This window comes from Raphanus sativus, chromosome 7, assembly GCF_000801105.2.
Source record: "Raphanus sativus cultivar WK10039 chromosome 7, ASM80110v3, whole genome shotgun sequence".
In the NCBI taxonomy this organism is placed as follows: Eukaryota; Viridiplantae; Streptophyta; class Magnoliopsida; order Brassicales; family Brassicaceae; genus Raphanus; species Raphanus sativus.
This window is the reverse complement of record NC_079517.1, coordinates 11,106,486-11,121,799: the sequence shown is the minus strand read 5'-3', so window position 1 is coordinate 11,121,799 and position 15,314 is coordinate 11,106,486.

The following is a 15,314-nucleotide window of genomic DNA, read 5'->3' as shown; positions in this document are numbered from 1 at the left end:
ATTTTTTTTATAACAGCTCGAACTTATATTTCGAATACAACCACTAATTAAAACGTATTTATTAAAGTAATTTTTTTTATTTTTGTAAATAGTTAAAATATATCGGAGATTGTCTTTCTTACATCGTATGTAGTAAACTACTAGTATTGTGAACCTTCCATATCTTCTTTTGACTAAAATGAAAGTCTTCTGTATTAGAGGAAGATTTATCTGGATTCATCGCAGTCAAAAGAAAAAAACATTCTATATTAATGTTCCAAAGAGATTGTTTTCTCTTTTGACAAAATTCCAAAAAGATATACATTGGACTGTGAGGATGATAATATGCACGGCGTAAATTACACAAATACCCTAACTAAATTTTTTTAATTTCTACATTATCCAAAAAATTGTTATCCAGTCAAGTATTTTAATTAATTATTTTATTTAATTTATTACATAAATTTTTAAAATGGTGTTTATTTTAATACTCAAACTGTATTTATTTTAAATAAAATACTAATAAGTTTAAAATAAAATTTAGAAATATTCGAAATCTAAGGAAAATTCTAAAAGATTCTTCCTTTAATATGAAATTTTAGGAAAAATGACTAAATTGTTGGAAAATTAATTAGAAAAAAAAATAATTTTGAAAAATTCTATTTCAGAAAAACTAAATTTGATATTTAAAACATTAAATATTTCTTACACAACTTTGTATTATCCATAATTTAGTTAATTTTATTTTTAAAACTTAAAATAAAATTAAAATTTTGATATATTTGTGAATTATAGAGATTTATTTAATTTCATTTCAAACATTAATATTTTTATTATAATAAAACATTCTGACTATTAAAATAGGCACATTTTAAAACAAATTGTATATTAAAATGTGAAAAATAATTAGGTAAAGTATCAACTGAATAAAAAGAACTAAATAGTTAAAAAACTTAACGGAATTTAGTTAAAGAATTTTTACCGAAATTTCTCATATGCACGAGTGTCAAATTTGATGGGTATGGTGGTATAATATAAGTTGCAAATATGACATTTTATCCTTACCTAAACTTATATGATATACAATAGATAATGCTATTAAAGGATTGTTTTTATTCAGTTTCTTAATAAACGTTTGATATGACAGCGTATTTTCTAGGGCTCGGCAAATAAACCGAACCCGAAAATCCGAACAGAATCCGATCCGATAAAAATGAATCCGAACCGATTTAAACCCGAAATAAAAACCGAATGGATATTATTTTATGGTATTACGGGTTATGGGTATTATTCGAACTGAACCCGAATCTAAATGAATATCCGATAGAACCCGAAACATTCCAAACCCCAAAAAGATCTTGTACCAAATATGTTCTCAATTTCTAATATGTATTCAAAATACATTAATATATATTGAATATTTAAAATACTTATCTATTACATGAAGGTTGGTGGTACTATTACATGAAGATTGATGGTTAAATGTGGCTATTGAATATTGAAATATTTAGATTTTGATTTTGTTTTCACTAAACAATATTTCTCATTTCATGAGAACGTGGTTTTCGTTTTATGCTTTCGTTTATTTGGTTTTTTTATCAATAAATATGTTTCCTTTTTGTTTGATTTTGAATGATCACGGTTGATGTTCATTTCTTATTTTTAAATCGATTTTACTTATGTTTTGGTTACAAAAAGTTACAAATTAGGTATTTCAAACCCGAAGAACCGAATTTTCTTATGTTTTAGTTACAAAGTAGGTAAAAATTAGATATTTTTAAACCGAAGAATCGATTGGGATCCAAACCCGAAAGTACATTGGGTTGTGCCGGTTCTTGGAAGATTTACTAATCCCGATCCGGACCCGATAGAACCTGAACTGGTCCCGAACCGAATTTTTAAATAATCCGAATGAGACTGATTTTGATAAACCCGAATAACCGAAACCCGATTGGATAAAACCAAAACCCGATTGGGATCCCAAATGCCCATACCTAGTATTTTCCATCAATATTTCAGAATATGGTCGACAAATTTCTTAACTATTTTGAAACTTCTCAATTAATATTTTAACATTTTAAACTTTTTATAAATCGCTAATATATCACCAATATATGTTATTCTCTATTTCTATTCTTGTTTACTCAGAATTAAAAACAGTTAAATGAGTTATGGTTGATGACTTTTATCATTAAAACCTTGTAAATAATTTATAAAAGATTGTAAAATTTTGTAAAAAGTTGTAAAATTGGCTAATTATTTATAAATAATATATAAAAATATAAAGGCATATAAAATTATTTATAGAACCCTAACCACTTATAAAATATTACAAAATCAGCTGTAAGAGTTACAAAATAAAGAATAAGTCTTTTAAAAAGTTTATAATACTATTAATGATATCTTTGATTATTTATACGAACTTCTAAAAATATTTATTAGAGTTACAAAACAATGAATAATGCTTATAAGGATTTATGAATAATTTATAAAAGCTAATAAACCCTTTCTAAATGTTAATAAGCATTATAGTAAGAAATTTGAATGGTTATAAAATCATTGTTAAATCCTTATATATAATATGTAAAGTTTTTTAAAAATATTTATAAAAACTTATTAAGCTATTATAAATTGATAAATAATGTAGAATGATTTATAAATTAATTTTAAAGGTTTGTTAATTAGGTATAATAGCTTAAGATAACAGACCATATTCTGAATGATTTATAGTTATTATCCATTTTCAATGATTTAAGAAATCATTATCTAATCTTATTTTTTTATATTATGTTACAAGTATTTAATGATAATACTATTAACCTATAATCTTTAAAATGTTTTCCATCCAAAATAAATAGAATTATTGACGGAATTTTAATAATAAAAATAAAATAAATTGATTATTTAAAATGTTAAAATATTAGTTTATAGATCTTTCCCAAGGAATTTATCAATACTTAAAAGAAAAATAGAATAAAAGCGAAGCCAGACTAGCATACTTAAAAAGTTACAAATATGATGTGCACCTGAATTTATATGCGAATCAAATTTTGTTTGCTTTACTATCCTTCTGTTTCATATTAATTATTATTTTAATCTTTTTTTTATAATACTCTCAGTTCAATATTAATTGTAAAATACATTGATTTTATAAATAAATTTATTTATCTAAAATTCTATTGTTTAAATTGATAAAATCAATAAAAACATGAATTCTAATCAGTTTCTAATATGTGCGAAAATGTTTAAATGACACTCTTCGTAAAACGGAGAGAATAACAAATTTACTTAAGTAATAAACACTTGGAGTTTAAACAGGGAAAAATACAAATGCAAATCAAGAGAGTCCCTACTACTCCCTCCGTTCTTAAAAGATTTATGTTTTGGAAAAATAGTTTGTTTCAAAAAAATGTATATTTTATGTTTTCTATGAAAAAATTGTAAATTTTAAAAAGATTAATTGGTTTTATTGGATTACTATTGGCTAAAAACTGTTGAAAAAAATACAGAAAATGATAAATTTATTATAGTGATTTAACATGCTTTATTAATATATGTGAAAATACTAAAAAATCTATTTTTTTTTAAAACGGAGGGAGTAGCATTTACCAGCCAAACAATTAAATTTGCAATTCAGAACTTTGCTATTAAATACAAAAAGAAAATGATCCAACATTAATATAAATTTATAGAAAAACAAAAGACATGACATCATTTTCACACGTTCACAATAATCTATGGTAAAAGTATATTAAACAAAAAAACAACAGAATCATATGATATTCACTGTATATGTATTCCAAACCAAACTTTCGGCTCTACTCCTATCCAAACCCTTAGATCATTCGGAATGAGATCTTTTAACTAGAGTCAGGTCGGTACTGGACGAAGCCGGATAAAACATTCATCTTAGTTCTTCAAAAAATTTGAAAAAATATATATGAATAAATTCTCAAATTTGTAAAAAAAAAATTTAACCTCCAAACTATAGAAATCTTCTTAAAATATCTTCCAAAATCTCAGAACCTACCCTGATTAGAGTTTTTTTTATCAAAAGATAATAATATTTTAATACAATTTCAAATGTTTGGAACATTCATATCTTATCTTGAAATTCTCGAACTTTTTTAAACTCTTCTATTAAAATATTATTCATGTTATAAAATTTTAGTTGAAATATCTCCGATACAGTTGCTCTCGGCACACAAAAAAAAACACAATCTCACCGTCTAAAAAAATAAATAAATCCTATATGATGTATGAATTTTGCATAACTGTATTCAGCCATCTGGTGAGTAGAAAGCTAATTTTTTTTGTCATATTTATTATGATTAAAGCCCAATAACTAAAAGAGGATTATACAAGAATAGGGGCCACAAAACTCAGTTATTTAAAAATGAAACTAGAACAAAGAGGCTCGATATGGCCCACAGGCCCATTCAGCCGAAAAGTCCAAAGAAAAAAAAAAGGGATAAAACCAACCATGCGTTAAACGCTATACGCAGGAGCGACATGTGCCAAGCAAAGACGGAATTCAAATCGGCGTTCCACCAGAACAAAAACCCGTTCAATGGAAACCGCCGACGACAAAATAGGAAGTGAGAAAACCTTTGACAACAACTCCTTAATCTTCAATCGACACTGCTGCCTGAAAGTAAATCCAGTAGCAGAAGCACCGTAGTACTAAAGACCAAGCCAAATTGTCTCTGCTTAGAGAAAACGCTTCAACTGCATGTGATCGAGCTTAAGAATTCACGTTAGGCAATCATGTAGGGAATCTTGATATTTCCCGCCTTAGCAGAGGAAGCTTTATTGAGGAAATCTCTCTCCTAAAGTAGATTGGTACTATTCAGACTGTTAGGAAATCAATTTCGATAGGTCAACAACTTTCAGTAAACCAAATTCAGGAGATTCTGTTAACCTGAAAAAAGAAAAATAAAAACTGAGTTGAAAATTCTATGAAAGGGAGAATATTCTGTAACTTTCGAGAGGTAGAGCTATAATCTATACTATATAAAAGTTGAGGCTATAAGCCATTGAGAGCGTCCACATAGGATTTAAAACGACCAGTCAAAATATGACACATCATCCTTTTAATTTATTATTTTAAAAAATGTTAGTATTTCTAATTTTTTTAAACGAAATTGATAATATATATAATTAAACTAACAAAATAAATATTAACATTTTACAGCTTAATTAAATAAATGGTAAATGTTATAGAAAATTGGAAAATCAACATAGTTAAATTAACAAATTAAGAAACTCGACAAATCAGCAACATAATTTATTAATTTTTAAAATGTCAATATTTCAAAAAAATATTTAAAAACGAAATTAATTTACATATATAGCTTAAACTTAAAAATTAACAGTTCACATCTTACTTACATATGCTAATTATTAGAGTAAAAAGGAAAATAAAAAGAAAATATAAATATTTGCAAAATAAGTATTTATTTTTAGGTATAACAAATACTTTTAGATTTTTGTGTTAGTTAATGTATTATTTTAAGTTAATTTACCATTTTTTGTTATAATTTAATTTGTTATTTTAAAAGTACCATTTATACAAGAAAATGGAAAACTAAATTATTAAAAATGGAAAACTAAATTTAAAGTCAATGAATAACAAAAAGTTAAACATCTGAAAAGAGAAAATCACTTAAATACAAAAGAAGAAACTTTCCAATATATGAAGTATTTGGTAACTATAAATAATTGTCTAAAGCTTGAAAAAGTTTTCAAGTTTAACTTGAGGGGAGAGATATTGAAAGAAAACGAGAGACTTACACAAGGGTTGCTTCTTTGTTGATTTTTGATGATCTTAGAAAAAGTTTTACTAATAATGAAGTTCTTGCTAGAGTGGTTTACTTTTGGAAAGGATGTAACAAAAGTTTTTTTAAGATCATCAACCTTTGGATACAATCACCTTTTTGTTACAAATAAGGTATATAGAATTTTATTTATAAATTATCAATCCAAAACTTTATAAGCAATGTATATTGTTTGACACAAATTTTTACAGAGAGGAACAATCCACGCTTTCATATCAACTAATTGAATAGTATGAAGGAGATTTAAAGACTGATGTAATCTACATGATAAAGAACTTCTTGGTCATCAACAACAAAACAAGTTACAAGGTGACTTCTCACAAATTCTTAATTCAAATCATATTTTAATTTGTTATTTCTAAAATTGTAAATATTACAAGAAAATCATTTAATATAAAATAAAATATAATTTGATATCAAATCAGGTAAATTTATAAAAATATAAATACTATATATAAGTTAACATAATCTATAATATTATTTTCGAAAAGTAACAAATAAATAACAAAATAATAATAAATTTAAAAATAAAAGATTTTCAAACGATTATAACTATATAAATTTAAATTTAAACTCATAATTTTCAAAGTTTCAGTTAAAGACTACATCATTAAAAAAATTCATAAATAACATATACTATATATAATTTGATTATATAAACCATTGAGAATTTCCATGCATTATTGCCAGACTATCAATCAAAATATGATAAATAGTTATTTTAATTTATTAATTTTAAAAATATCAATATTATCAAAAATCATTTATTTCAAAATAAAATATAAATCAATATAGAATAAGATGAATTTACAAAAATATAAATACTATATATTAGTTAACATAGTATAATAGTTTTTTCAAAATTAATAAATAAATAAATAAAATATTAGTTTAAAAATGCAAAACTTTCAAACAATTATAACTATATAAATCTAAATTTAAACTCATGATTTTCAAAGTTTAGGTTATATACTGTTTTAAATATTCATAATAAATAACATGCACAATATATAATTTGATATTATAAATCATTGAGAATGCCTACATATTATAAATCATTGAGAATGTCTACATATTATTTTAAAGCACCAAACAATGCCAAGATCGTTTTTTAAATTTTCTATTTCTAAAAAGTTAATATTATCGAAAACTTTTTATTTCAAAATAAAATATAAATAAAATTTTAAATAAGTTATATTATAAAATTAAAAACATCATGTATTATTTAACTTAATATAAAAAATGTTCGAACATTAACATAAAAATAACAAACAAAATTAATAATTAATTTTAAAATGCAATACTTTCGAACAACTATACCTATATAAAACTAATAACATGATCTTTTAAAGTATAGGTTATATGCTACTGACAATATTCAAATATATATATATTATATATAATTTGTTGCACAAAATAATTGAGAATGTCCACATATTATTTTAAAGCACCAAAAATATGCCAAATTAACTTTTAGATATCATCTTACAAAATTTCAAGACTTTCAAAAATGTTTCTTTCAACATAAAGAGGAAATCAATATTAGATTTAGTAAAAAAGAAAAATAATTAAAATCAGTTTGATTTTAATTATTTTAAATGATAAAAAATAAGAATCCAAAGCAATTTTAATTACATACTGAAAAACATATGATTTAAAAATTGATGCTATTTCCTGAAAAAAAGAAGTCAATATTAAATTTAGTAAAAAATGAAATAATAGAAAGTAAATCTTAGGATAATATTATTTATAGTGTTCACATATAATTTAAAAAATTCATGGCAATAATATACAATATCAGCATTTTAATTTTATATTTAAATATTAAATGACAGAAAATTATTTATCTCAAAGTAAAATAAAAATAAGACAAGGATAATTTTTAAAGCAAAAGAAATGAAATTAAACAAAAAAACTTATGTAAGGTCATATATTGTTAAAGATGTAGTTTATCTATGTGTTTTCAAATCGTTTATCTATGTTGTTTCAAACTGACTTTTATCAATCAAATGAATTAACATATTTATTTACTAATCAAAAATTAAAATTTGAATAAAAATTTTACATAAATATTTTCAAGAATAATAATCAAAATATTCATTAAGCTAATAAAAAAACATTTTATGAACAACCCTAAAATAATACTACCAGATATGCAAGCAATAGAATTAATAATGAATATTTCAATTACATATGCACAAAATATGTAATAATTATAATTTTATTGTAAAAATTTGGTAAATACAAAATAAATTTAGATATTGTGCATCTGCATTAATTTTTGTATGTCCTTCAAATAGAAAGATAGATAAAAATATAATAAAATAATTATTATAGTGTAATATTAATTAATATGACTATAACAGTTAATATAATTTATAATAATATTATTAAAAAATTTAAACACATTTATAAATATACAACAAATTTACATACACAAAATAAGATATTTTTGGGTCAACAAGAAGATATCTAAATATTAGTTATTAAAGAATATAATGGTATAAAAGTCTAAATATGAACAATAATAAAGCACACATTGAATAAAGTTTCATATAAAATGCATATTATCTTAATATTAGTATACAATGATACTAATTATTAATATAGACTCGCGCGTAGCGCGAGTTGAAAATCTAGTCTATACTATATAAAAGTTGAGCCTATAATCAATTGAGAACGTCCATATATGATTTAAAACGACCAATCGTATTACGACAAATCAGATTTTTAATTTTTTTTAAATGTTAATATTTCCAAATTCTTTTTTAAAACGAAATTAGTATTATATATATAACTTAACCTAAAACAAAATATTAAAATTTTCAGTTTTTATAATTTATTATTTTTAAAATGTTAATATTTCCAAAAACATATTCAAAAAAACGAAATTAATATTATATATATAACATAAACTAAGAAAAATAAATATTAAAATTTGACAACTTACTTTAATAAATCTATACTATATAAAAATGTAAAATAAATAGAAAATAGTTAAGTTAACAAAAAAGGGAATATATAACATGAATATAAAAATGTCATGTTAACATGAATATATAAGAAAAAGTTCAGATTTTTAATTTATTATTTTTAAAATGTTAATATTTCCAAAAAGATTTAAAAAACGAAAATAATATTATATATATAACATAAACTAAGAAAAATAAATATTAAAATTTGAAAACTTACTTAAATAAATGGTAACTGATATAGAAAAATGGAAAATAAAAAGAAAATATTAAGTTAACAAAAACTAAAACATCTAAAAGGGAAATTCACTTAATATATAAAAGAAGAAACTTTCTAATAAATGAAGTATTAGGTGACTATAAATAGTTGTCTAGAATTCCACAAGTTTTCAAGATTTACTTTGGAAAAGAGAGAGATACTGAGAGAAAGAAAGAAAAATATATTTACGCAATGGTGGCTTCTGATTTTTCTTTGGTTTTTGATGGTCTAAGAAAAGATTTTTAAAATATTTTTAAAAGAATGAAGTTCTTGCAAGAGTGATTCACTTTTGGGAAGCACGGAACATCAACAAGGGTGTGCCAAATCAGATTTTTTGTTTATTATTTTTAAAAATGTCAATATTACCAAAAAGTTGTTTATTTCAAACTAAAATATAAATTAATATCAGATAAGGTAAATTTACAAAAGTAAGACATTATAAATAAGTTAACTAAATATATAAATATTTTTTGAAACTTAAATAAAATATAAAATATAAAATAATAATAATTTTAAAAATACAAGACTTTCAGAAAAAAATATAATTAAATAAATTTAACTTATGATTTTCAAATTTTAGGCTATATACTATATAAAAGTTGAAGCTTTAAGCCATTGAGAGCGTCCACAGAGGATTTAAAACCACCAATAAAAATATGCAAAATCAGATTTTTTGTTTATTATTTTTAAAAATGTCAATATTACCAAAAAATGTTTATTTTAGACGAAAATATAAATTAATATAAAATAAGATAAATTTACAAAAGTAAGACATTATAAATAATTAACTTAATATTTGAATATTTTACGAAACTTAAAATAAAATATAAAATATAAAATAATAAATAATTTAAAAATACAAGGCTTTCAAAAAAATTATAATTAAATAAATTTAACTTATAATTTTCAAAATTTATGCTATATGCTAATGAAAATATTGACAAATAGCATATACTATTTATACGTTGAAAGTACAAATAATTGAGAATGTTCACATAATATTTTTAAAACACCAAAATATGCTAAGTCATCATTTTATTTACTATATAAAAAGTGACAGCTAAAAAGCCATTGAGAATATACATATAGGACAGGACTATAAGCAATCAATCAAAATATAAATATAACAATTTTAGTTTACTATTTTTAAAAATGTTAAAATTTCCAAAATTGATTATTTGGATACAAAATGGAATTAAGTGTCAAAAAGGCAAACTATTAGATAATTAATTAAATGGAATTGGCTCATATATATATATATATATATATATAATTATTTGGAATTTAACATAAATCTATATTATATAAAAGTTCATTATAAAAGAAATTTGAGGCTATAAGCACTAAATAAAATATAAAATAAGAATTTGAAATAATCAATTATATTTTTGAAAAGTTATTATTTAAATTTTTATTTTCAAAAATGTCAATATTTCTAAAACAATTTTCATTTAAAATTAAAATAGAAACCAATATCAAACAAAGAAACTTATAATAAAAGTAAAACATTATATATAAACTCACTTAATATATATAATATTTCGACATTTAACATTCAAATAAAATATAAAATAAGAATTAGTTTTTGAAAATGCAAGGCTTTTAAAAATTTATAAATAATAATTTTGACTCATGGTTTCAAAGTTTAGGTTATATGCTATTGAAATAACATCTATATTATATATAAGTTGAGGCTATAAATCATTGAGTATATTCACATATTATTTTAAAACACCAAAATATGTTAAATCATTATTTTATCTATACTATATAAAAGTTGAGGCTATAAGTCATTGAAAACATCCATATAAAATTTAAAACCACCAATAAAATATGAAAATTATAATTGATAAATAGAATTCAACATCAAATAAGGCAAACTAATAAATAAATCATTAAAATGGAATTGACTCATATATATACTAAATATTTGGAAATTTAACAAAAGAAGAATTAAAATAAATTATAAAGAATACACGATTTTTACTTGCAAGAACACAAAAGAAAATATACTCTTGAAAATAAAATTTCAAAAAGTGTATTTTCAAAATAAATTAGAAATCAATATCAAATGTATTTTCTTTAACAATATCCAAATCAAAAATCGCATAATCCTCATGAACAAGGAACACATCAAGAAATATATGGTTTGAAGTGGATGAATAATAACATTGAACGAAAACGAAAAACTCTGCAGTGGAGAGTAAATCATACAAGCCGAAGACAAAACCCGATAGATAAAAGTATATCACACCAGACAATACTGGATATACTGCTCTCTCGAAAAATGTTAAGTAAGAGAATAAAGTGAGAGGCCCAAGCCACAATTTATTTATGAAATTCAATTTTTTTTATCAATCAAAAGAAATTAACAAATTTATTTATCCATTAATATTTTAATATTAATCAACACTATAATCTTATGTTTTGACAAATATTATTATAGGCAGTTACAGTCAAAATATTCATAGAAACTAACCAAATAAACTATACTGAAATCAATTTAACATGGTGTGATTTACAAGATTTTTAAAAATTATTATTTTAAAGCAAACTACATGATGAACTCTTATAATCATTGATTCATTAGTCTGATTCACCTCATAAAACATATAAAATTTACGATGCTCTTTGTTGAGTTATGTCGAAGAAAAATATTTAGAGCATAATGTTTATAAGGTAGATTAATAATAAAGAGTCTAAGCAAGCACGTCAAATAAGTTATTAATATTTTAAATAAAATTTATAACAATAAATTAGCATGAAAGATAACATAAAAGAATGATAGAAGGAACAATCAATATGAATTTATGAAAATAAATATACTATCTAAGTATTATAATCAACAAACTAAAAACATACAAAATTACAGATTTTGAACATTTAGAAAAAAAAGTCTCAAGATTACAATGAATACGCTATCTAAGATTTTTGCTATTTTATTGTCAGTATTTAGCAACTAGAAAAGAAAAACAATTATCAAAATTATGTAAAAGTTTCAAAGTATCCCAAAAATCTTCATGTAAACACCAAAAATCAAATATTGACTATTGTACCAAAAAATAAATTATAATATATATATTATATGATCATACAAGCTTAACTAAAATACAAATTATTAATTACATCAAGTAGATAACTCTAATACTATAGATTCTAAATTTTATTAATTCACATATTATTTTACATCAAGTAAAGTTTTTGACTATTAAGAAAAATTAGATATTATGCAAGATAGTTTAATATTTTATGTTTTTTTAAACACTTTAATCGTTTATGTAGTCAAGTAAAATATATGTAAAATGTTTCACAAAATATTATAATGTATTGGCAGTTTACATGCATCAAGAAATTTATATAATATTTCAAAATATAAATTAACATTTTTCAAAAATTATGAATATGTTTATAAACATAAGTATTACATTTAAAATTCAAAAAAACTAAATAGCTAATAAGAGGGTATAGTTATAAAATAAACATAAATAAAAAAATCAACGAATCATGTTTCAGATAAAAAAATTATATAAATCAGATAAATAATTAGTTTTAAAGTTATTATAAAAGTAAAAAAAAATATTAATACAGACTCGCGCGTAGCGCGAGTATAAAATCTAGGATTAATCTATACTATATAAAAGTTGAGGCTATAAGCCATTGAGAGCGTCCACATAGGATTTAAAACGACCAGTCAAAATATGACACATCATCCTTTTAATTTATTATTTTAAAAAATGTTAGTATTTCTATTTTTTTAAACGAAATTGATAATATATATAATTAAACTAACAAAATAAATATTAACATTTTACAGCTTAATTAAATAAATGGTAAATATTAGAGAAAATTGGAAAATCAACATAGTTAAATTAACAAATTAAGAAACTCGACAAATCAGCAACATAATTTATTGATTTTTAAAATGTCAATATTTCCAAAAAAAAATTAAAAACGAAATTAATTTACATATATAGCTTAAACTTAAAATTAACAGTTCACATCTTACTTACATATGCTAATTATTACAGTAAAAAGGAAAATAAAAAGAAAATATAAATATTAGTAAAATAAGTATTTATTTTTAGGTATAACAAATACTTTTAGATTTCTGTGTTAGTTAATGTATTATTTTTAGTTAATTTACCATTTTTGTTATAATTTAATTTGTTATTTTAAAAGTATCATTTATACAAGAAAATGGAAAACTAAATTATTAAAAATGGAAAACTAAATTTAAAGTCAATGAATAACAAAAAGTTAAACATCTGAAAAGGGAAAATCACTTAAATACAAAAGAAGAAACTTTCCAATATATGAAGTATTTGGTAACTATAAATAATTGTCTAAAGCTTGAAAAAGTTTTCAAGTTTAACTTGGGGGGAGAGATATTGAAAGAAAACGAGAAACTTACACAATGGTTGCTTCTTTGTTGATTTTTGATGATCTTAGAAAAAGTTTTACTAATAATGAAGTTCTTGCTAGAGTGGTTTATTTTTGGGAAGGATGTAACAAAAGTTTTTCTAAGATCATCAACCTTTGGATACAATCACCTTTTTATTACAAATAAGGTATAAAGAATTTTATTTATAAATTATCAATCCAAAACTTTATAAGCAGTGTATATTGTTTGACACAAATTTTTACAGAGAGGAACAATCCACGTTTTCATACCAACTAATTGAATAGTATGAAAGGAGATTTAAAGACTGATGTAATATACATGATAAAGAACTTCTTGGTCATCAACAACAAAACAAGTTACAAGGTGACTTCTCACAAATTCTTAATTCAAATCATATTTTTAATTTGTTATTTCTAAAATTGTACATATTACAAGAAAATCGTTTTAATATAAATAAAATATAATTTGATATCAAATCAGGTAAATTTATAAAAATATAAATACTATATATAAGTTAACATAATCTACATGATAAAGAACTTCTTGGTCATCAACAACAAAACAAGTTACAAGGTGACTTCTCACAAATTCTTAATTCAAATCATATTTTTAATTTGTTATTTCTAAAATTGTACATATTACAAGAAAATCGTTTAATATAAACTAAAATATAATTTGATATCAAATCAGGTAAATTTATAAAATATAAATACTATATATAAGTTAACATAATCTATAATATTATTTTCTAAAAGTAACAAATAAATAACAAAATAATAATAAATTTAAAAATAAAAGATTTTCAAACAATTATAACTATATAAATTTAAATTTAAACTCATAATTTTCAAAGTTTCAGTTAAAGCCTACATCATTGAAAAAAATCATAAATAACATATATCTTATTACATAAAGCTTGGTTCCTCAAAGTTACTAATTAACATGATCGCGACACGTGTCACTAAATTTTTTAAGATTGTGACATGTGTTTTAAACTATAATGGTAATTTTCCTTTTTTATAATTCAAAATTCGTTTTTTATTTATTTTATTAGTATATATATTTTTAACTATTTAATTTTAATTTATTCAAATCCTAATCAAAAATATCAAAAACATAAAAAATACAACTATTCACATATTAACACAATTTAAAAATAGTAATCTTTGTTTTTAGAAAATTTTATATTATTAAATATTAAAAAATAGTAATTTTCATTTTTACAAATTCATATATCATTAAATACTAATTTTCCTTTACTAAAATCATGAAGAAAATATTACTGTAAAGAAATTAAAAATATATATATCAAGAAATATTTAATAGTAATTATTTTTTTTTCTAAAACTTAGACCAAAAAGATGAAAAAAGTATAATGTTAATTTTTCTTTATTCAAATGATAAACTAAAGGAACTAGGATTATTCACATCTACATATATAGAACTAAACTCACTTAAATTTTTCACTTCTCATATTTGATTACCAAACATAACTATTGATTCAAGAAGAGATATAAGGTGAGGTTCAGCCGTTCAAGCATTGATTTCTTTTGTCATTATTGTCATGCTGCTTAAGTTAAAATCTGCTTGCGTATGTTATGGCCACCAATATGATTAGGCGTTTGTGCACACATATGATTATTATCATGCTGTTTACTAATATAATATTGTTCTAGGTAGTGTAAGTTCATGTCAACGTAAATTTTCCGCTTTTCATTATTGTCTTACGTATGTCATGGCCACTATTATGATTATGCGTTTGTACATACATATAATTATTGCCATGCTGCTTAATATAATGTTGTTTTAGATAATAAGTTCATGTCAACGTAAAGTTTCTACTTCAATACGTTTAGTTGTGAATA